Consider the following 25,062-nt stretch of genomic DNA (forward strand, 5'->3'; position numbering starts at 1 on the left):
CCGATCACGAAGGAAGTGTAAAGCGAGGTGGGGTGCAGAAGGCTTGTAATGCCTCCGATCTTGGAGGCAGTTTAAAACCACGTTAGGCGCAGAAAGCTTTCGTAGGGTGGCGGGGCAAGATCAATACATCGACTGAGAAGAAAAATAGGAAAAATTTCGATTTCGCCTTCGAGTCGTCTTAGGCAAACGCGTAAGGGACCGTGTGAGTTTTATTGCAATCGATGTCGTAAACAATTCAGAGACTCAATCAAACTGTTCGTACACAGGCAATTTACACTCCGCAGTTCACGCGCGACGTACAGTTTACTTATTTATAAAGTATACTTCGCTCGTCGACTGCAGTGGGCGCATAGATTCTCCGAAAGGAAGGAAATGGTCACTCGAAACACGAAAGTGCTCGTATTTTTCCGTCGAGCAAATGAAACTCCCGCCTGTGTCCCATCTTGTCCGTCGTTCGACGGAAGTTGGCCCTCATTTCATGTTAGAGTCGTCCGGAAGGGCTTTGAGGATGTTATTACGTGAATTAAACGTCTTGAATTGTTGCTGTTTATTTGAGCGGATACGCCTCGGTGGTTTAGCGGCTACGTTTGCTGCACTGCTAAGCTTGAAGACACAGGGTTCGGTTGCCGGCAGCGGCACCCGCATTTCGAAGGGGGCCACAACGACGCTAAAACTTTTACCACACACAAACACACAGAGAGAGAGAGAGAGAAAAAGAGAGAGATATGTCCATAAGTTCACTTTCCATGCATCTGGGGATTAATATGTAATATGAAGTGCAGGCGCCCGTACAAAAACATTACATTTACTCGATGTTTCGGTCTTTTTGATATATATATATATATATATATATATATATATATATCCGGAGAGAGAGACCGATTTACAGCGCTAACATACAACACACCAAGGAACACGATGCCTCGGGTGCGCGAGCCTCTTTGCGGCATTGGTTAACTAAACTACATAATGCTGCCTTCCTCTCAAGCATGGCTCTAGGCGGTGTGCGTTTACTTCGTCTTTGCGGCGTTCCCGTGAGCAAAAAAAAAGCTTCTTCTTCAAAAGGGCAATACGCGATTTCACCTTCAAGTTTTAAGAGCATGAAAGGCCCCCTAATTCTTTTTTTTTAGAACTGTCGTCACACTTTTCACGAACCGGATCTGTTTCCCCATCAGTCTTCAAGCTTCATCAAGCTTCACGACTTCTCATTACCTCTCAGCAAAATGTAGTTAGTATTCTTCCTTTTAACAAACTATGATCTAACGCTTCCATTCATTTGGAAAATGACCTTAGAGAGTCAACTTTACATTTCACGGCCAATTGCCAAAACTCGATCTCTTGCGGATATATCCGTTTCCGACGCGGCGTCCTCATTAGGAGACGTGACTTGCTTTTGCCTTTTCTGTGCACTATCGGCAAGGAAGTGACCGCACACACTGAGGTAATGATAAATTAGGCATCATTGTTGTCTAGAGTTTCTTTATATCACTTCCGGTTGAAATATGTTGCTACACACGATCGCTTCGGCGAAGGCAGTACCGTGTTTAAAGAGACGTTGAACGTGGGCCGTTTCGGCAGGAATATGGAAATATTTTTTCCCCTTTTTAGGTATGCTCGCTACCAGCAGATAACTGTCGCATGTAATTTGCGTGGTTCGTTGAATTTGATTTAAGGAGAAATATAGCCTCACCGACTGTACAATAATTATGCAATTATTTGCATCGTAATCACAATTTATTGCTGTAAAATACGCTATGAATTAGTCTAACTCTGCCACTATCGCTATATGTGGTCTCCACAACCTTGGCATCAAATTATGTAAATTTCACGCATTCATGCACAGTCGTCTATAATGCGTGCCGCAAAGGGGCAGGCGCAGCTTTGTAGTAGTTATCCATTGTTCGCACGCCTAGTAGTGCAAGGAACATTCGGAAATAAAGGTACTGACAGGAATATCATGAAGGGCCAGAACAAGGGAAAAAAAAAAAAAACCTGAAGACCTCGAGAGATCGCAATGCGAAGATGGCTCCCACCATTAGTGCTTCCTGAGAGTTCACTCGCGTGTGCTTTCATGTTCGTTCATGGTAGGGTGAAAAGGGTTTCCGCGGTAAATGGTTTTTGTGGTTAAGGAACTTCAATTATGCGAAGAGTCCTAAGGGAAGTAAACTGAAGTTTATGAAGAAGTTTCTGGGTCAGCGCAAAAGAAAGGACATTTTCCGATTGAAATATCAAAAACCAAGAAGCCTCTAGTAATTTTAACTAGTACCTAAAAACTATCGTATTGTTACTGCACTGTGATAGTTTTACAGTTTTGATAGTAGTTATGATAGCCATATCCCAGAGGAAATTGACTTTAAATAAGGATTGACGCTGAGAAACATTACAGGTCTTTGTGAATCTGGTGTATATTAAGAGCCAAGGGTAATGTTGGCTAAAGCTGGTATAGCACTTTATTGAGACAAGATATGTACAGTTACGTTCAAATTAGACGTGCCCAAACATGTTACAAAAGTAGAACAGCTTGCGCAACCAATAATTCGAGAGTAGAATGTGGCATCGGTTTAATTTAGCGATTGCAAAAGCTGACTCGGCTCCGCATCATTTGTGCTAGCCAATATGATGCCAACGTTAATTGTGGCGGTGGAAAATTAAACGAAAGTGCCGGCTATAGCAATGCCTAACTTGTTAGTGTTCCAATTGTCCCAGATTGTACACTGTTATGCCTAATCATCACTGTAAAAATTCCTTCGCACTGTACGACCACTCTCTTTCGAAAAATTGGCCTCCAAGAGCTTCACTTATTTGAAAACACTACAGATTGCACCGGAGAACGTCGCGCAGCGAATAATTAAGTGCACTCTAAGAAAAAAAGAGAGTACGTGTGACTCCTTTCGTGTATCCCTGACTTGCCACGTATATGACTCTCTTTAAAGAGTCACGTTAACTCTCTTGTGGGCCACACGACTCTTAAAAAAGAGTACAATGACCCCCAAAGAGAGATGACGTGACTCTTTAAAGAGAGTCATATACGTGGCAACTCAGGACTACCCGAAAGGAGTCACACGTACTCTCTTTTTTTTCTTAGAGTGTATGAGTTCATACATAACAACAGCATCTCAGACAGAGAGCAGAGCATGTGAAAAAAAATCTGAAAACAAAGAGAAAGCTTACGGAATTTAACGGTAATAAACATCAATAAATGAGCGGATAAACACTCTTTACCACTTTTTTATTCACTTATGATCAGCTGCGTGTGAATCTAAATTATTCCCCTCTATTATCGCTCATGCAAAGAAACGTAGGAAAAACACTTTCACTTTTCTAAATGAAAGGTGAAGTGCGATTTTCGGAGTACGAGTGAAATTCGAATATTTGTTTGAGCTCATCACACTGTCCTAAATGTGAGCTGTTCTGCATGGCGAGAAAGAAAAACTAGAAACTGACTACCTGGCTCTAACCGCTATGACCTTTGATATACGATGACTGCCTCCGTCATACATGGTCCCTTTTGTATTCGCCTAATCGGCCCGAAGGCGAAAGCCATCTGTTGCGGCTATTTCACCATTTACTTTGTATCATAAGAGCGTCGCTTTGCTTTTTTAGGTGCGGAGCCCTTTAGGGCCCTGGCCTGTCGTATACTGTCGTACGCTGTGATCGTATGCGGTCGTCGCTTGGTGTAACGCAGGAAAAAGCATGTATAAAAACAGAAAAACAGAGGAAGCCAGCGACAAAGAAAAAGAGAGAGAAAGAAAGGAAAAAAATAGGAAGAAAATAGAAATAAATTGAAATAACGAGATAAAAAAGAACGCCAGGCCTGCGCGGAAAGCGCAGCACAGTCACAGCGAAAGCTCGAAGAGGGCATTTCTAGAGCCCGTTATAAACTCACTTGTGGCTACTAATACAAGTACACTGGAACGTACTCACTAGGCCACAAATCATAATCTTTGTGAAGTTGGAAAGCATGCACCACGACATTACTCGTAATTCTGGGGAGAGGCGAGGTACCATCTGTAAGGCATTATGTGCAGTTTCTTGATGCCACGGCTGATGACGATGAAGAATTATGACGGAGCCTTTTGTAATAGGTTGGCAGCTTTATTGGACCCACTAGTTACTTAATTAGCATTGTGTGACGCCCGGTCGTTGTTTCACTCTCCCACCACGCTTCATAATATACGCTAACGTGAGAAAGAGATGAAGAGAGGGAATTAACCCCCAGTGCGACGCTGTCTTAATTTCTTGTGTCCTTAGTCGCGCGAAAGCCGCAAGGACAAAGTGAACGCACAGCTCTTGAGGTCACGCGTTTATTGCAGGCTTTTTATATCTTTAAGTCGTGCGAATGCCGCTTTTGTGAAAGGGAGGTGGAGAGAGAGACAGAAAAGCTTTATTTTCGTAGTGTTTCTCGCTGACTCGCCACGATGGTCGAGCCCTCTAGATCGGGGCTTCCGCCCGCCCTCTTAACACTCTCACAAACCGGTATGCGAGCCATTTCTGGCAGGCTTAGATACGGATATAGAAGGGCAGCCTCCCATTGTTCACCACACGCCTCGAAACCTGCTTCAAAGAAGCGCGCTTTGGAAAGACCCCGCTCAAACTACCCAAAAGAGAGTCTAGGTGGCAGCACTGGCGCATGATCCCGGCGCTTTTATTGGTTTACCGCGCCCCAAAGAGGCGGAGCCTGGAGAGCGCTTTGCCGTCTGCGCCTGTCGCTCTTTTGCACTCCTTCTCCTCCAGGGGAGCCGCTGAACCTTACTCTCACCCACGTGACGGCTCCCGGCAAGAGTAAAACAAATCGCGGTTAGCGACGCCAGCAGACGACAAGACCCGATGCGAGCGCGCGAGTTGTAACTTAGCAGACAACTCCAACTCTCAGCGTCGTCGTATGCTCGGCGCCGCGGCTCCGCGTCGTCTGCTCCGAAGGGTGATAGAAAGGGCAGAAAAAAGTCGACCGCTCAATTCGTTTAGGCCTAAATTGGACAAACTACCACTTATAGACTGAAGAACGCCGCCTGGTTTGGATTGGCTGTGCTCCGGACAATGGAGGGAATTACGGCGGAATTACCGTGTCGTTAGACGCCGCTACTTCTACACCGCATCTGGAGTATCTCGCGCAAGTGTGGATACAAGTTGGATAGGACGTGATACAATACATCCGTCGCTTCGAGGATTGACGCTGCGAGTGTGTTCTCTGTGCAAAGTTAAGTTGTTTTTTTTTTTTCATTGCAAGCGTATTGCTTGGTGGCGGAGACACTTGTTGATCTTGGGAATCCTCTTAGAAGACTCAACGTAGAACTGAAAAATTCGGAGTGCTAGCTTTCTTGCCGGCTACGAGGAATTTGCATCGTGTCGCAAAGGGTGAGTTGTCCTTTTTTATATTCCTGAGAAACATTTCTTTTGCTTCGCCGTTTCGTCTCCTCTTCATCTTTGGCCTTTCTTGATTCGCGCTGTTCTTGCAGGCTCAGTTCTCGAGCATGGTAAAAAAATATTGCGGCGCAAGTAGGAGTGCATATAGCTATAGAATTTGTCGCACATATTTACTATCCTCGTCAATTTGCTAATATTGCTTTAAAGTGATAATACTCAAACTGCACAAAAGCTAACCGTTTTCCCCTTACTTTAAACCAGCAACTTAATCTATGCCAGTAAGTAGAGAAACATTACTAATTTCTTCATGCACGTCTTGTGTAAACGATATCAATAAATCTTAATAATAGCAATAGAATTTTTACGAGCTCGGTCATGAACATATCTCATCAGTTCAATAAGAGAACACATGGAAAAGTGATTTTATGTCATTGAATCAAACGCGAGACGTTAGTTATAGTGGTTTGTGTTTTGAAAAAAAAAAACGTGTATTCAAAATATCCCGTTATCCCATTATCTTTCATCGGTTTTCTGTTATATTGCGATAACATTCAGTTTACACACAGACACACAAAAAAATTGTTTGCGCTTTGTTTGCTATACACAGTACTAAGTAATATTTATCAAAAAGTTATCAAACGCTGCTGTCACAGTTCGATGAAAATATCATCACTAATTGTATAAAAAATGGCCTTAATTAACGAACTAGCTCAGCAACATATTTGGCATGTTTTGATGTTTCCTTCAGACAAACGATGCTTAGGTCTCGTCGATTAATTCAGGGTGGCGTCAGGCTAATTATTCCCAAAAAGGCAATTAAGCGACAAATGTTTGTAACAGCCAATACGAAGAAACAAAAGGCAGAACATCGCAAGATTAAACCGAGCACATCAAGTCTTGTGGTAAGACTTACAAGCTAGGCGCCTATCAATAACCCGTAATTTGCTTGACATAAATGCAAGAGAACATTATGTACTATGGGCATTGCGTTACCTTTTAAATGATTTTTGTTTATTATATAGATAACCGATTACCTCAGTCATAAAGAGAGCGGAGTTCAAACAAAGCCCACCAAGCCATGGCGCATAGTTGATTGGAAACTAAATAAGTATCAGCAATTCCTACTTTCCTGGACATAAACAAAAACGAATGTGAATCATACTGTGAGCCTTAAGTTGTATCTTTAATGACTTTTTGCGGTTAGGTACTCATGTAATGAACTTTCTCAGATCGGTTGGCATAGAACTATTTCGGGTGTCATACATTTCTTGTGAAGGTGAGGACACAAACCTGTTAGAATTTCTTTCCTCATCTTGCAGAAAAAAAAAAACACACAAGTATGAAGGAGGATAGCATGTAGTGTATGGTATTTGATTCATGACATCTTCTGTATGACGTCTGATGTGTGTCATAAAATGTATGACATCTGGCATGGACAAGATAATTTTTTTATTGCTTAGCACAGGCGGTAGCTGCAATTTACTTTGGCGCATTTTATAGCTTGCCAAGAATGTTCTCGCGTCTTAGGTGCTCCTTTTCGTCATGTGAAAGGGTGATTTGCGAACACGAGATACCTTTCTTCTCTCTAGTGTTTCTTTATTTTTAGCTTGAATTGCAAGAAAAGTATTATTATTACTGTCTCCCAGTTGAAAATGACATAGAACAAGACCTCTCGGTAGTTACTACAGATTCCTGATGCAGCGATAGATTTTCTGTCGTACAATCGACATTTTTTTACGGGAGTGAAGAAGTGAATTGAGTCTCGTGTGTACTGTTACAGCAGAGGGCTGAAATACTACAAAGAATGTTTGTAGTCGGCAGAAAAATGTGTTATAAAAACAGAGTTGTCCCTTAAATAACGCGAAAATTTTGTTGTAGCACTACAGAACCCTCATAGCAATCGTTAAAAATAATCCTTGGAGTTTCACGTCCCGTCATGATTATGCGGGATGCCACAGTGGAAGGTTCCAAAAATTTCTGTCGCCGCGGCCGGGATTCGATCCCGCGACCTTCGGGTTTACTACAGAACCCTGTTGACACAACACACCCCCAAAATAGACTCGTGAGAGGCAAGGTAACAGCAGCACGCCATGTCCCGAAATTTGGTGCGGCACCAGAATTTTGTGTCTTCGCATTCGGTTTTTTTTTTATTGGGGTGTGTTGTAACTGTTGAAGATGAGAACATGAGTGAAAGGATGGGCAGTGAGGTCAACCAGCTCAGGAAAAACCGGTATGGCACCCTACACTGGTGAAAGGGATGAGTGAATTTGAATATTAATGTTGTAAAGAAATAAAGAGAAATTTGGAGAACACACACAACATCAAATTCCGAGGTTCAAGAGATGAAAGCTTGAATAGATGAAAAATTTTTGAACACGGAGTCTAGCTGTCTCCAGCGACAACCCTGTTCAAGGATACGTAAACATTACAATAAGCCAGTCCTGTGCGGTATACATCATCACTAGTAGTCAATATTCTTCGGTGCAAGTATGATGTATTCAAACGCTGTACAGTGCCTTCGTCACATTCCTCCGCGTTGACCTTTCAGTAGCACATACTAGAATAGTTTGTACCCGTTCCTTTCGTTGTTTTTTTTTTCTTATTGTAAACGTTTTAACATTTTATTGCATTACCTCTTTTACACAATGCCTCTAGGGGCCTGTAAGTTGCTTTTAAATAAATAAATATTACATAGTTGCTACCGACATCGTTGTGTAGAAAATTTTTTATGTATAGCTAGGGACCACACGGTGAATCGAAAATTTTAAAAATATTGTCACCACTTCGATGCGAAAATTTCTATAGTGTCGTATGACATGCTTATTAAGTTTTTTCTTTTGAAGACACAAAAGGCGCGAGCAAAATATTGTACAGCGTTGCACCCCATTAATCTTTGCTTCCATAAGCCGCACTTCGTTTTCCCGTCAGAAAGCGTATTTCGTTCTCCTAAGAGCAGCTGGTGTTATTGCCACGGTAAATCCTAAAGTACAGCATAAGGAAATACGATCGTGGTTTCTCTTTTGCGCGAGAATAGCGACAAAAATAAGAAATAATATTTAAAACGGTGAACCGCCGCAATATTTCTTTTTGTCCTCCGACCAACCTTAATAACTCTTCCGCTACCGCAATTTCACGGCGCTATTTATACAAGCAAATATTTTTTTTTGTTTAAATAGCACGATCTTGGAGATTGACCGCATTTTCATTTAATGAGAGGGAAATGCGTACGATAGAAAAAATAACCCACGTTTCGCAAACGCAAAATTACGACAACCTGTCTTGGGGAGTTTTTCTTTATCAGGGGTCGGTATTTTACCATACTGAAATTCCACAATGTAAAGACGTATCATTTAAAAGTCAGACTTACAAACACAGCAAGGAGGTTGAAACAGAAAGCCACTTAAACGACCTAACAGCTTCTTAGAACATTTGTATGGGCTTGTATTTTCTTTTAACCCCGTTATTCGCGTAAAATTCTCATTCTTAATATAAAAGAAAAGGCGTGCCGTTGTTCTTTTGTGTTCCTAAATACCGGTAACCCAATATTATATCTAATAATTTACGTTGAAGCATCTGTAATGTTACACGAAGAACGTACCTAATTTTATTTTTCCATTATATAAAGGTGGTCCATGATTTCGTTATGATGAATATCACGAAAAATTTAAAACTCTTATTGCGAGAGCTTTCGTAGGTATAACATGTATTCTTTCATCCTTCATTTATTCCTTCTATTGACCAGCATTTCTTTTTGATTTGCATTCGCATTTTCGAACTCCCGGTCTCCGAGGCACTGATATCCAGCAAATACTGCATTTATTCAATGGCTTTTTGTTGGAGGAAATTTCTTTTTGATGTTTCCGAAGCCGGCTCGCTCGAAGGCGAAACCCATCTGATGCGGCTATTTTATCGATTGACTTCATATCACGCGAACGCCGCTGTTTTATTATTTTTTTTAGTCACGCGAACGCCGCAAGGACGAAGTGAGCGCGCAAACCGCGCGCCTCGATCTACGAGGTGCGCGGGTGGCTATGTGGCTTCTTGTAACACTCGCCAGCTTTTTGCCGAGAGACCCTTGTCGTTTAATGCTCTCGCCTAAAATGTCCACATTTTTTAGCACAGAGCAACAACGTACAGTTCACACGAAATACTGTGAAAGATAGAATCTTGCTGAAAGCCATTTTGCCCCTCTCAGACCGATAATAATTATGGAACATTACGGGCGGATTAAAAAAATCTTTAATGAGAAAAGTACCTGATGGTTGCCGGCTCGGGAGAAGGCCACCTGGGGATTTTATGCTGCGATTGGAAGTATATACGGATCAATAAGTTTTGCAGTTCATCTGGAAAAGTTGTAGGGCTGACATTCACAGAAATTTCTTAGTCTTAAAAATTGAAGGACCTAAGGGGTGTTGGGGGAGGGGGCGAGGTGGTCGAAAGGGGGAGGTTGAAATGAAAGCCCTTACGTCGACAGTGTGAATAGACCCCTGAAGCTCAATATACGAAATGACAAACGACAGGTCGCTTGCAAGCGGGCACATGCGGTATTCCACGCAACCGGCCCCTTCATCCGTGCCGAGCATTCGTTGAGCACTCTCACGGTACCACTACTCTTACTATCACGTCCCACTGTTTGTTGACCACACTATCTCCGCTTAAGGACCTTGACGGTTGCCAGGGGCAACCACGCGGGCATCGCAATTAATTCCACCGACGCCCAACGCTGTCTCCGTGAGACGTGCAACAAAGTACGAAGGCTAAACGCGAAAAGTGACATTGGACTCGCGGCAAACGGTTTCGAACTGCTGAAACTATTGAAACTCTCGAGGAAAATTTGTTCGGACCATTTCGGTACACCCGCTACAGGGCTGGGATTTATCTTTGCTTGCCTGTAGGGTGGTCGCACATTAACACGCGGTCGAAATAAGACAGGCACACGACAAACGGGATTGCTAATGAGTCTAGGTTGTATTGATTGGTGCATCATAATGCCTGACTGAAACACCTTACTTCAATTGCGGTGACATGAGTTTCGCAATTTTCGACGTCGGTCGGATGTATTCTAGCCAAGCTGGCGATGCGAATCAGTTCTGCAGAAGGCAGCAATGTAGAGAAAAGTTCATGAAAATAAAAAATAAAATATCGACGTGCCTTGTATGACAAAATTACAAAGAAAATAAATAATTTTCTAAAAACAATGCTTATATGCTGAGAAAGTATGCATCCGTGTCTAAGATTCAAACCCTTGACCAGCGCCTTTGGGGAGCAGGTATCGCTATCCATTAACGTTCTTAGCTGAATGCTGGGAGGCTGTGTAAAGCCGTTGTAATACATGTTCTCTCGAAGCCATAGTGTCGCTTCGTCTTGCCTCACGGGTGGTTTGGTAATTTGTTAAGTTACTGAAATTACATTATTTCATGGTATCACCAAAAAGTCCCATTAAATATAGTCCCCGCTGCCCCTAGATAACAAGGTCACTTCACATTATTCAGATTCATAGCGCAAGAAAAACGTGTCGATGGAGGCAAAATGATAGAGGCTTGTGTACACAGATTTCGCGCACTAAAGAACTCCATGTGCTCGAAATATCCTGAGCCCTCTGCTACGGCGTACTCATAATCATATCCTGGTTTTGGCATGTGAATCTCTATAAATTGCTAATGTTATCATGCAACTACACCAAAATGGTTTTAATAATAACTGCTGGGGTTTAACGACCCAAAACCACGATATGATTATGAGGGGCGCCGTAGTGGAGGGCTGCGGAAAATAAGTACACGGACTTAAATCTAAGTACACGGGCCTCGAGCATTTTCGCCTCCATCGAAAATGCGGCCGCCGCTGCCGGGATTCGATCCCGCGGCTTTCTGGTCAGCAGTCGAGCACCATAACAATTACAACAAAGTGGCGGGTTCCAAAAATGGTTGTATACAAAAAAAAAAAGAATATAACTTGTCCTACATTTGTCTGCACGCAGCTGCTGGCTAATTGCAGCGTCTTGAGATAACAACATGCTTCTTTTTATAGACGCCTTAATAACAGTTATTTCGATGGAGGCAAAATGCTAGAGGACCATGTGCTCAGATTTAGACGCACGTTGAAGAAGCCTAGGTGGTCAAAATTTCCGGAGCACTCAACAACGGGGTCTCTCATAGTCATATCGGGGTTTTGGGTCGTAGAACCGACAACAATCTGTCAATAGCAGCTTTTTCTACCATTTGATTATAAAGTTAGTACGGCAGCATCACAATGGTTAGGTAGCTAGTAATAAAACGCCAGGCCTGCGCAGAAACCGCAGCACAGTCACAGCGAAAGCTGGAAGAGCGGCGTTTCTAGAGCCCGTTAAGCTCTCTTGAGGCTACAATACCTGTACGCTAGAAAAGTACCCACTACGCCATAAATCACAATTTTTGTGAAGTTAGGGAAGCACCTACTAAGCCATTATTCGTCATTCTGCAAAAAAGCCAGGCACCAGCTACACGTCTGTAAGGAATTATGTGCACTTTGTTGACGCGAAGACTGATGACGATGAAGAATTATGGCTCAGCCCTTTGTAATGGGTTGCAATCTTTAAACGGCCCACCAGTTATGTAATTTGCATTGGGTGACACCCGGTCGCTATTTCCCTCTCCCGTCATGATGTATAACAAACGTTGACGTGGGAGAGAGACAGAAGGGGGGGGGGGGGGCGAAGAACTTTACTGAGACCCCGAGGAAATGGATCATGCGCTTATGGGCTTCCTTGGCAACCAATACAAGTGCACTTGCGAGGAACCTACTACGCTATAAATCATTGTAATTTTTTAGAAGTGGGACAGCAGGCACTGTGCTATTTTTCGTCATTCCACGGAGAGCGTTGTTATCTGCTAAACGCATGTAAGGCATTATGCGCACTTTGTTGATGCTGTGCCTGATGACGATGAAGAATTATGGCAGAGCCCTTTGTAATGGGTTGGAAGCATTCAACAACCTACTCGTTGCGCAATTCGCGTTCTGCGACGCTTGGTGCTTATTTTACTCTTCTACCACGCTATATTGCATATGCTAATGTGGTTCCTTCCCGACATGAAGCCCGTATAGGACCCTTTTGCAAAGCAGTTTCAAGCACCGGCATGGCTCAGAGGTTGAATACTGGGCTCCCACGCAGAGGGCCCAAGTTCGAACCTCGTTCCATCCTGGAAATTTTTTCTTATTTCGTTTTTTTCTTATTTCGAACGATACTGGTTACGGACACCGGCGGCGGCGGCGGCGTACATCTACGGCGCCAAAAACGGCCGGTGAAATGATCTCATAACAGCTTTCGCTGTAAAAAGTTTGCACTGCGGTTGCCTTCACGCATCTTCTGGCTCACGAATGCTCATACTTCAGCGATTGCTTTTCTAACTCGTCGGGCACGCTGACAATTACGTTTGGTCGATAGCCCTTCCATAACGGTGACGAGCCTGGCTGTCCGTATCAGTTTTCCGCTTGAGTCACTAACGCTTCCTGCTGCCCTATCTGGGTCAAAACGTTCCATCACGAAAAGCTAGCATTACTGACATCGCCGACCAGGAAGATAGATTACACTACGGTCCGGCTTTTGTTTCTGCAACGATGCCCATGTATCTGGTACGTTTGGCTGACCGCTTCCGCGGACCAGGCGAGATTACCGGGCCAGTCATTCTTACGCCTAGTTGGCGCTAAACCAAGCGCGTAACTTCGATTCCTGCAGAAGCCAAACTTACTTGCGCGTGGGCAAAGTTTCGTAGGCCCCGGAAGGATGGATAATAGGGCACGTGATCCATCAGTGTTGTTGATAACAAGCGGAGTGATAAAAAAAGAAAGCGAAAAACCGGGGCAGGTTGGTAGTGAGTACACCAAACCTTCTGTTTTACTATTATTAACGGGGCTATTGAAATGAGTGTCCGGAGTAAAATATCCAGGTTTTGATATTGACAGCCCAAAGAAGGAAGTAACAAAGAAAAAGAAGATACAGGACAAGCGTTGTACCAATGTGTCCGCATTCTTCTACAGTTCATTATATAGGCGTTCAGGTTTCTTCACCCCTGAGGTGGCACCACCACATTGATTACATAACTGGAAAAATGTCAAAAACATTCAGGCGTCATCTATAGGCAGCACAAAAAGCGACAGAATTCTTAACATACAACGGAGTAGGGAAGGAGAGAATAAGGAGGGTGTATTGAATTAGACAACAAATGGCTCACGTGCATGGCCTTCATCATGCACAGAAAGTAATGTTTACTCAGCATATCTAGAACGTCGAACACCGCTTTGAGAAGAAGTATGCGAGTTCACGTTTCCTTTCATGTAGAACTTGAGGAAACGAACTTTTCGAAAAGCTTCGCAATAAGTTAACGAGAAAAAAGAGAGGACTTCCACAAATGGAAATATATGAAGCTCGCGGTGAGGTTCGATCCGTCACCCCCGTTTCTCAATCAATCTGTGGTTTCGCGTATAAATTGAGCGATCCCCGCTAAACTTGATTTTCGCTGCAAATTAGTTAGGTAACAGTGATTAGCGACCTTTCGCTGAGGAAACGAATATTTAGGCAGCAGCGCGGCGCGAGAGCGGATGAATATAACATAAGTATTGGGGTATTGCGTCCAAAAACCCCGATACGATTATGAGGGGCGCCTTGGTGGATGGCTCCGAAAATTTCGACCACCTGAGGTTCTTTAACGTACACCTAAATCTAAGTACCACACGGGCCTTCAGCCTTTCGCCCCCATCGCGATTCGGCCGCCACGGACGCGATTCGATCCCGCAACCTTCGGGTCAGCAGTCAAGCACCGTATCTACTACACCAACACGGGGGGTCAAGTACACATTGAAGAAACGACCTTCTAGAAAAGCTTTGCGATTAGTTAGCGTAAAAAAAAGAGGAATTTTACAAATGCAAATATATAACTCTCGGTGACGTTTAACCCTTCGCCCTCGTTACTGGATTAATCGTGGCTTCGAGCATAAATTGAGCTAACCCCGCTAAACTTGCAGTGCACGACAAATTAGTTAGATAGCAGTTAGTGGTCACCGCCTAATTAATTTTTTAACGGTTAATTAGGCAGCAGGACAGCGCGTGAGCCGATGAATCAACGGAACACTCTGAGACGTCATTCGAAGATCAAAATAGCACAACGCACTTCTTAAATTGCGAAACAAAATCACAGCCGGGACACGTTCTCGCGTATTCCTCGTCCCAGTCATTTCAGTGCGCCGCCATGTAGCACAGCCTCGTCCACGTCTGTGTAGAGCGCTCGAGCGGCCGGCTTTGCTCTGCGGGGAGACGCCTCAAGGTGGCCACGGGGTCTGACGTGGCCCACCAAGGAGCATGCGCGGCCTACTAGACATGCAGCTGCGCATGTTGCTTTAAGCCTGAAATGACGTTGGTAAGCGCCTTTGTTTTGCCGGCTGCGTGCGTTACCCGAGGTACCTTTTTCACGTGACCGTGTATCTCGGAACTCCAGAAAGCACGCATATTTGTCCTGAAAGGGTCGGGCGCGTGTTATCAGCCCAAGCGCTTCATTATTTGGCATCAAGAATGCTGCGATTGTCCTAAAGCCAAATGCACATTCGGTTAAACAAGGACACTTTGCAGCGTTGCTACTCGTGGAAATCAGGTCTGCGTGTCTGTTAGGCCGCGCATGCTCTCGGGAACACTACGTCAGGCCTCGCAACAGCCGCAGGTGTCGCCCCCCAGAGCGATGCCGCTTGCTCGCGCTTTTTACACAGAGGTGGACGGGACTGTACTGCAAAGAAGGAACTAGCCGAAAATCTATGCTCCTGAATTTCGAGGAGCCATAATCACGCTAAGCCGCTATGAACCCAGATGGAAGCTCAACAAAGTACAGACACAGAGAAAGCTTTCCTCTTTATATTTATACGATGGGGCATCATCCACAATAACAACTGTTACCAGAGCTCAGCGTAGGACCCACAGCAATGTTTGTGAAATTTTGAGACACTTGTTAGGCTGCTCCGATAAGATTACACTCACGACACGAGTAGCCGACTTTCTTCTGGACACGATTTTTGGGACGCGCGCCCCAGCGATAACGTTCGAATTCTCGATCGCTCATGTATAAAATATAGCGTGTTCCACCGGCCATCAGTCTTTCGACGACCGACGATTGTGATCGCCGATCGCCCCGCCACAGTGGTCTAGTGGTTATGGCTCTTGACTGCTGACCCGAAGGTCGCGGGATCGAATCCCGGCTGCGGCGGCTGCATTTTCGATGGAGGCGAAAATGTTTGAGGCCTGTGTACTTAGATTTAGGCGCGCGTTAAAGAACCCCAGGTGGTCGAAATTTCCGGAGCCCTCCACTACGGCGTCTCATATAATCATCTCGTGGTTTTGGGACGTTAAAATTATTCTATTATTGCGACTGCTGCTATCGTTCCACTTTGAGTGATACTTCTTATGCTGGGCACGGGGTTTGTCCAGTAAACTGTTCAAACCTTTCTGGCCTGAGTTGTGTCTACTTCACCGTCCCGACCACGTAACACTACGTTCGTTCATTTGCCTGGCTGGTCTTTGACCGCTGATGGATTGAATGGAACTTTGACAACTCCTACATTTCGTTCGTCGCCTTGTACGCGCGACACCCGGTGCCAGAAAGTGTGCAGTAATGCGGGCCTCGAAGGTGCGCCTGTCACCGGCGCATGTGTAAGCGCCTTTTTTCTAATAATTGGCTCTCGATCGTGGGCTTGTCCGCGATAAGCCGCTTCTAATATGGAAATGTAATCTGTTATCGAGGTCACTTGCCATTTCACGTTACCCCATTTCATTGTTGCCTGGATATGAATGCACGACCGTCATTGTTGCCTCCAGCAACTGAAGCATTGCGCTGCAAAGCAGGTCCTATTTCCGGCGTGACCAAAAAGAAACAGTTTGGAGGGAGGATTGGGCAATGTGGTAGAAAGAAAAGAAAAGAAAGAAAGAAAGAAAGAAAGAAAGAAAGAAAGAAAGAAGCGAACAAACGAACAAACAAACGAAAAAAAGAATTAGGTAAGGCATGCTCACTCCAAGCTTAGCTTGCCCCCATTTTCGCGGTAGCAAAAAGGCTCCTGAATATTATTTCTTTCTTTTTGTCGCTACTCCTTCTATGCAACCTTACTTTTTAATCATGCACAGGAGCTATTCTTCGCGAGTAAGCTTACCGGATGAGGAAGCAGCAGCTGTGGGGCTCCGAAATGATTCGTTCGATTAGTTTGGCCCAGGGTTGACGGCTCAAGCCCGACGTAATTGTGAACACAGGCGGAAATCTTTACCCTGCTGGCGGTGTCAGGGTTATGGCTATACGACGCTAAGCTCAATGTAGGTGTACGCGAAGGAATTTAGGTGTAACAGGGAGGAGGATGAGGAGCGCAAACAGAGCAGGTTATATTTGGAGGCTCCCTAATGAAGCAGCCTTTGGTAAAATTAGACAACGTATTATATAGAATAAATGTATTTTTCTTTTTTGTTTTTTTTCTGCTTGCACCTGCACTACATATTGCTTATGAAACACCGGATATCTGTATATACACATATATGCATAAGTTGTTTATTTAGATCCGGTAATTAATAATAATAATAATAATAATAATAATAATAATAATAATAATAATAATAATAATAATAATAATAATAATAATAATAATAATCTAGGGTTTAACGTCAAAAAACCACGATATTATTATGAGAGACGCCGTAGTGGAGGGCTCCGGAAATTTCGACCACCTGGGGTTCTTTAACGTGCGCCTAAATAACTTGTAAGTACAGCAGCACACACCAAACAAATGCATTTATTCCACGTTTCAACGTGGGCCGGCCTTTCTGTTGCGAAAGACCTGTTAACTAATAATAGTTTCTGAGGTTTTACGAGCCAAAACCACGATATGATTATGAGGCTCTGGAACAGAGGGCTCCGGAAATTTCCACCATCTGGTGTTGTTTAACATGCAATGAGACCGCACAGTATACGCAGGCAGCCTAAATTCGCCTCCGTCGAAATGCGACTGTATAGGCCGGGATAGAACCCGCGATTTTCATGTCAGCAGCGCCGCAACCTAACCACTATGCCACCGCGGCGGGCTGATTGGTTAGCTAGTGCGAAATAAAAAGGAAAACTTGCCCGTGACAACATTTTCATGACCCAATGGGTATACATTATTTTCCTAGTTAACTGGTTCACGTCAAACAGCTTAGTTAAGTTCGCCGAATCCGTTAACCAGTAACCACAAAGCCATGAAAATGAGATTTTTGCCGTGTTCACCAACAAGTGGCTTCTCGCGCGAAGTTGTCGTTAATACCCGCTTTTCGCCCAGTTATCTCTTCGGGGAATGGTGCATATTTATGAGCTGAGAGAAGCGCCGAAACTTCATTGAAAAGCGTGAGCGATTGCGTGTTATTTTTCTTTAGTAACATTCAGTCAAGTTTAGTGAAGTAGATGGTTAGGAAAATACAAGTGAAACGCTGAAGGCCAAAAAAAAACTGCTCGAAGGAAGAAGTAAGCAATGGGGAAAAAATGACGCTTACAGACACAACGCTATGCAGGAAGCAGTTTCGAGAAAAAACAAATAAAGAGATAACTAATAGAAATTCTTACGAATTTTTAAGGGCTACCGTTGAAAAGAGCTAGACACTTATTTGTGTATCGATTAAAGTATGGACATGCATTAATTTTTTTTTACATTGCTATAACACTACATAACGAACATTTACCTACAGTAGCCAAGTCAGCCATTACCAACCAACTATATCCAGTGCATAAATTATGCGACCAGGGAGGGTAAGCGGGGCATAAGGCCTACACCTTTTCTTGAAATTTGACAGGGTGATGTTGTATCGCATATTTCTTCTTTATTATACTGCCATATGAGGGTCTGTACGTCTCGGTTTATATCACGTGATTTTTTTTACAAATACACCTTTGACGCCGTTTCTTTAATGCCGACCACTTCTGCAACCCCTATTCACTTCCTACAGAATGCTACAGACTGTCTTTAGTTCCTGCTCTCCCGTAACGAAATTAATTGAGTTCGAGGGTAGAAAATCAAATTAAAAAGTTGAAAATTAAGAAAAAAAGAAAAAAAAATTGGCGAAGCTTGCACTAAGCAGCGCAATGCTTGAATCAGAGAAACTGGATGATTCTGAAGACTAATCTCGTTGTTTCTAGGTTGCTTCTAGGTCGTTGCTAGGCTTTGCTAGGCTAAACAACCTAGGTGATGTAGGCAAACAAACGTTGCTAGGATAAACAACCTAGCTGATGCTAGGTTGTTTCTGCGTGGATTCTCAGTGCAGAGAGGTTCGAGTTAAACCACAGACAGGCCCACACACGACACGAATGTCCAAACTCCAGAGAGTTTGGACATTCGTGTCGTGCGCTGAAACCTGGCGCTGAAACCTGGCGCTGAAACCAAGCGTTCGCACCTCTCATAGATCTATGGGCACGTCGTCGTTGGCGTACGCCTTCCATCGCTTGCGGGTCTTCTCGCAGCCGCCGTTGCTTTTCCCGTTACCTTGTATGCTTTCGTTGTACGTACTCAGGGTCTTCGGCTCACCGCCGTCGCTTCGCAGCCATTTGTTGGGCTAACTGTTGCCTTCTTCATTTTTAGTGATCAAGTGGTGAGAGGTGGGATTTACCCAATTTATGTGGCACTTACCCGTTTATGATTATCATTGTTATTTTGGTTCGCCGGACAAAGTACGATCTGCTAAACAGTTTCACTGTTAAAACTCACAGGGTCCCGTATGAATTCGCCTAAGATGATGACTCGAAGGCGACAGCCATCTTCTTCCTTTTCTTCATAGTCGATGTACTGACCCCCCCCCCCCCGCCCTCCGAAAGTTTTCTGTATCTAACGTGGTTTTTGCGCTGCCTCGAGGATAGGAGGCATTGCAAGCTTTCGGCTCCTTACCTGGTTTCGGACTGCCTCCGTGATCGGCCCAGCTTTGACCAAGCGACGATGTCATGTGATGACGTCATCATGTCACGTCATGGTGACGTAACGAGGTTAGGTGATCTGTGACGTCACGATGGTGTGATATGGTGGCGTCATCGCGCGATGATCTATCGCATCACTCGTGTTGACGCTGACGGTAAATTTTCGCCTTTGATGAGGCATCAAAGGCCTTCGGCTTCAAGCACATTAAGCGAGAAACCACCATCATGCGGGGGAAGAAATATGCTAAATGATACATAAATTAGCATTGCAAGAAGCCGTCCCAAGAAAGAAAAAAATAAAGAAAATAGGTAATAAAGGAGTTGATAAATGAATTAATGAGGCCGTGGACGAACGTCTGATCCAACGGGCATTTTTTCTTCTTTCCTTCTTTCTTTTCCCGAGTGTTTCCTTTTTTACTACTTTTAATTCGTTATTTCTTTACGAACTTCTTTTTAATCCTTATTTCGTTTTCTTTCTTCCTCAATTTTTGCCTTCACTTTCGCAGAGCCTGCTTGAGAAAAGACCCTCCCAATTTAATATGCCGTGTTTGCTAAGCTCATCCGCCGCCATGTTACGCCTAACTTGCTTTCGCGCGTGCCTACACTGCGCTTAACGTCGTCGCATAGCCATAACCCTAACACCGCCAGCAGCGTTAAGATTACTTCCGCCTGTGTTCACAATTACGTCGGGCTTGAGCCGCCAACCCTGGGGCACGACTAATCGAGCGAATCATTACGGAGACCCACAGCTGCTGCTTGCTCATCCGATAAGCTTACTGGCAAAGAAGCGTTCCTGCGCATGCAAAAAAAAGAAAGAAAGAAAACAAGACGGTTGAAGTGAGGAAGAAGGATAAAAGTGAAAACGTCTTGTGTTTATGTTCGTACGGCTTATATATCCAAGCGTGGCTTTACGAAAAAATTCAGGAGAGCTTGCCCTATCGGGAAAAGGGGGTCAAGCGAAGCTTGGCATGTGCGGGCCTGATGTACTACCTTTCCTTCTTTCTCTTTCTTTCTTTCTTTCTTTCTTTCTTTCTTTCTTTCCTTCTTTCCTTCTTTCTTTTCTTCTTTCCATTACACTGCGCAATGCTCCCACCTAACTGTTTTCTTCCTCCATGCCGGGAATTCGACCTTCGTCGACGTGCTTAGCAGCGCAACAATACAGTTGCTACAGGCAGGAACGACGGTTGTGCGTCCACATCTAGGCAACATTGAATTGTGGCAACGTGAAATGACATGTGACCTCCATAAAAAGATCAGATTGCCGTATCACAAGCAGCTGATCACCGACAAGCCCGCGATCGAGAGAGCATCAATTACGGAAAAAGGGCGCATACGAATACGTACGTAACCAGCCCATCTTTGATGGCCGTATTTCTCAAGGCTCGCCGGTGCCGAGTTTCTGGCATTCAACAACGCCGTTGCAGGAATCTACAACTCAGAACAAACCCTTCCTGAAAATTTCATTTCTGATGATCGTACGGACCTTCATGACGAAGCGTGGCTTGACAAATTGATTGTTTCATTACTCAAGTGTCCCCCCGCCCCCTCTACCCCTGTTTATTTTCCATTTAACAGTCTTTATTTTTAAAAAGTGCTTCGCTGCGCAATTGATCTAGGATGATAACGGCTCCGCGTTAGTATGCGTCCCTGAAGAATGTCTCAGGGAGTTTGCTTCTTTTATCTGCGCATGCGCCGCCCCTGATGCCTAATTAGCCGTTCTTCTACGAGAAGTCACGACTAACCGGCGTCTAACTCAACGGACGTTATCTGCTAGTTTGGTAGGGATCCGTCAAGTTATGCACAAAACGAGGGTAGATGGAGAAACGGGTTGACGGGTTCAACCTTAACGCAATTATATATATTTCTATTACCGGTATTCCTCTTTTTCACTTATTCCATTCGCAAGCATTTAAGAAAGTTCACTTTCCTTTCTGTAAATCTATCTATCTATCTACCTATCTGTCTATCGCAACAAATAACGCCAGTTGAGAGTAGCACTTTTTGCTGTGCTCTGTCTTGTGTTGTCGTTCTGCGCCCAAAAAAAATCTCTACAGATTCACATAAGCTAGCATGCCAAAGCACTGTGTTAAACATGTACGCACCGTGAGTAAATTAAAGCAATGCAGATTGAACTAACAGAACATAGTCACGCTAACCAGCCCGCAGGGTGCCGCACTATGCTCTTAACGACGTTATGTCGCGCGATTTTTCGACGCGTGACCGAATGGCTTTCCGAGACAAAACCATATGTAACTCGGACACACCTCACAAATTGGCACACCAAACTTCACCGTGAACAACGACGCCGGCGGCGGACTCTGCCAAGAAAAGGACGGTTAGGCTTCGTCATGCCTAGATAGTTTCGATCGGTTTGTTTGTATTTTTTATTCATTTATTCATCGTTCTTTTTTTTTTGTCACGGGACACTGACGTGCGAGACTCCAGGCGACTTCCTGTGCCGAATTCGCGAATGATATATGGGAGTGAAACTTTTTTGACGGGGCGGCGGACAACATCAATCACGCTCTCGAAAAAGAGGACCATAGGGAAAGGCGCGCTGACAGATCGTAATGGGCGGAAAAACTTCTGAGAGAAGTTCCGGAGAATAAGTGGGGGCGACAAAAAGATTAAGAAAGAAGGCACCATAAGAAGTCCGGTTAGGAATCGCGGGAAAAAAAGTGCCCTGCCCGGAATGAGCGTGGCTATTTTCTGTTGAGTCCAGAACCTGATCCATAGCAACTGCCCAAGATTCTGTACATGTTCACAAGTTAAGCCAAAATAAAACAGGAATATGTTGCCTCAGACGGGCTGACCAATACATTTCGATACGTTGACCTATCTATGTCGAAGATACTTAACAATCCTCAGCGCGTTAATTTTAATGTGGACAAAATCACGTGTACAACGCAAGCGTTCAGCGTCGTAGTAATGAAAAACTACCGTATCTACTGACATGCTTCCAACACCGATTAATGTCTGCTAGCGCCAATCGTTGACTCATGGTTGCCATCTGCTCCCCTTTATTACAGGGCGGTGACATGTGTGCCACCAGGCTCGAAAAAAAGAACGCCAGGCCTGCGCGGAAAGCGCAGCACAGTCACAGCGAAAGCTGGAAGAGCTGAAAATCTCTTGTGGCTAGCAACGTACCCACTACGCCACAAATCATGATTTTTGTGAAGTTAGCAAGCACCCACCACGACAATATTCGTCATTCTGCGGAGAAACGAGCTACAATATGTACGGCATTACGTGCAGTTTGTTGATGCGACGGTAGATGACGATGAAGAATTATGGCTGAGCCATTTGTAATGGCTTGGAAGCTTTAAAGGGCCCCCTAGTTATGTATTTCGCATCGTGTGACGCCCGGTCGCTATTTCACTCTGCCACCACGTTTTATAACATAAGCTAAAGTGAGAAAGAGATAGAGAGAGGGGAAGTAACTTTATTGAGACCCTGAGGAAATGGATCATGGGGGCCTTATGGGCTGCCTTGGCAACCAATAGAAGTGCACTTGCCAGGAACCCACTACGCTATAAATAATCATAATTTTTAAAGTAGGGAAGCAGCCACTATTTCATTTTTCGTCATTCTGCGGAAAATACTGGTACCCGCTAAACACCTTTGAGGCATTATGTGCACTTTCTTGATGCTGTGGCTCATGACAATGAAGAATTAAGGGAGAGCCCTTTGTAATGGGTTGGAAACATTCAACAACCCACTCGTTGCGCAATTTGCATTGTGTAACGCTTGGTTACAAAATTCGCGTTGTGTGACGCTTGGTCGTTATTTTACTCTTCTACCACGCTACATTACATGTGTTAATGTGGTTGCTTCGCGACATGAAGCCTGTATAGGGTCTTTTTGCAACGCATTTAGAAGCACTGGCATGGCTCTGAGGTAAAACACTGTGCTCCCACGCAGAGGGCCCAGGTTCGAACCTCGCTCGTCCTGGAAATTTTTCTTATTTCGTTTTTTTTTTCTTATTTCGAGCGATAGTGGTTACGGACACCGGCGGCGGCGGAAAACTACGGCGCCAAAAACGGCCCTTGTTGTGATCTCATAACAGCTTTCGCTGTAAAAAAAGGCGCTGTTGCTACGACCGTTCCATTCGGCGCGTTTCCAATAGAAGTGTAATTTCGTCAATGTTCTCACACATCGCGAGGTGGTGGCTTTAGCCCAAGACTCGCTCATAGCCTCCATCCATGTCGAAAAATTGCTCTCCGACGCTCGCCTGGCTGTCGTGCCGCGTTCCCCGCTCGCCCTGTGAGAATTAACGGCCAGGCTAGAGGGAAGAGATGACGTGCGTAGCATTTCTCTTCGCGTTTCACGACGCTTTGAAGGAGAGCATATCGAGTATCACTGTTTATTATGTTCTTGTTGATGCCATCTTTGCGCGGGATTCACCAAATGCGCTGCCCACGTATATGTTGAGAACTTCAGCTACCGCAAGGATTCAATCATGATCATGGGCGTTAGTCGTCGGTACGAAGATGTGCCACTAGGCGTCAACGTCAGTGCACCCACATCAAGCGGTGCTATATCTGCCAAACAACAGCAGACATTATACAAACTCTCATATACCAGTGCGTTATAAGCAATCAACTACTTCTGTGACGACACGTTTCACTTTCATGTTATACCGATTCCTACGACAGAAAGATCAGCCATCTTTTTGCATCCATTGATAAGCTTGCCTTCCTTCGTACCTTTGAACTGGGAGGGTTAAGGGCGAGGGGGTGACGTGCTGCGGTGAATCCCTGCCACCCTCCCTTAATAGATAACCCTAAGCACGCTGGGGCTAAAGCCGACGTTTCGACAAAGCAACTTGCCTTCGAAAAGGCCCTAAGGAAGACAAGTCCTCGTGTCGAAACGTCGCCTACAGCTACATTCCTTTTCGAAGGATTTGTCGTGAATGTTACGACCCACGTGTATTGCTATGGCTCTATCGACTAAATGCTCCGCAGAACATGCGGCAATTTACCATAGGAAGCTTTGCCGCTAATATTTCTTGGCGTCCTTTTTCTCTCTCGTTTTCGTTAGCGATCTGGGTAGACGCAGACATACTTAAAGCGTGTCATTTCTATTTAAATCTCCGAAGCACCTACGTGCAGCCCGTTGCCGCGGGGTGCGCACAGAGAATCGAACTCTTAATTAACAACCCAATAGGCGCCTGCCCAACTTTCTCTCTAGCGCGCGCGTTCACCAATGCGATACCATACGACACGTTAATCGTTGGGCTGTCACTATGTATCACGTTGCAAACCATCGAAAAATCCGTCGCGAACACAGCGCCCACACGCTGTCCTTACAGATCGCATTGGCGGCGGCGCCAGCGAGGCGTCTAAATGACACCCGGCTAAAACTAATCGAGGGACGCCTGCGGAAGCCGCGCGATGTCCCCAGTTGAGCCTTCTCATTAAGCAACGCTCACGCTCCGCCACGAACCTCATGAGGCGCGAGAGTCTCCCGGCTATGTTTCCCCACATAACAAACGGCGCCTGCTAGTCCCGAGGATTATTTCCCGGCGCAGATCTCGCAGCACTCCAGTCATTTGGCTGGCGCCTGTCTTGTCTAAGTTTGCTTGTTATTCTTTCTTTCTTTCTTTCTTTCTTTCTTTCTTTCTTTCTTTCTTTCTTTCTTTCTTTCTTTCTTTCTTTCTTTCTTTCTTTCTTTCTTTCTTTCTTTCTTTCTCGTTCTTTCATTCCTTCTATTTTGTCATCTTCGCTTCTTATTTTATTTCTTTCCGCCCGACTTCTCGTGCTTTTTTTAA

The 25,062-nt window shown here is 44.5% G+C and overlaps 1 protein-coding gene across 1 annotated transcript in view; it reads left to right on the top strand.

Annotated features, from left to right (window-relative positions):
* The first annotated feature begins 4,822 nt into the window (after positions 1 to 4,822).
* LOC119400083 (allatostatin-A receptor-like) overlaps positions 4,823 to 25,062 on the top strand; it is a 100,348-nt gene continuing 80,108 nt past the window's right edge. Inside the window, 1 exon segment of the mRNA XM_037667011.2 lies at positions 4,823 to 5,355. The gene's annotated coding sequence lies outside the window, so the exon portion shown is untranslated.

Source organism: Rhipicephalus sanguineus, chromosome 7, assembly GCF_013339695.2.
Source record: "Rhipicephalus sanguineus isolate Rsan-2018 chromosome 7, BIME_Rsan_1.4, whole genome shotgun sequence".
Taxonomy (NCBI): domain Eukaryota; kingdom Metazoa; phylum Arthropoda; class Arachnida; order Ixodida; family Ixodidae; genus Rhipicephalus; species Rhipicephalus sanguineus.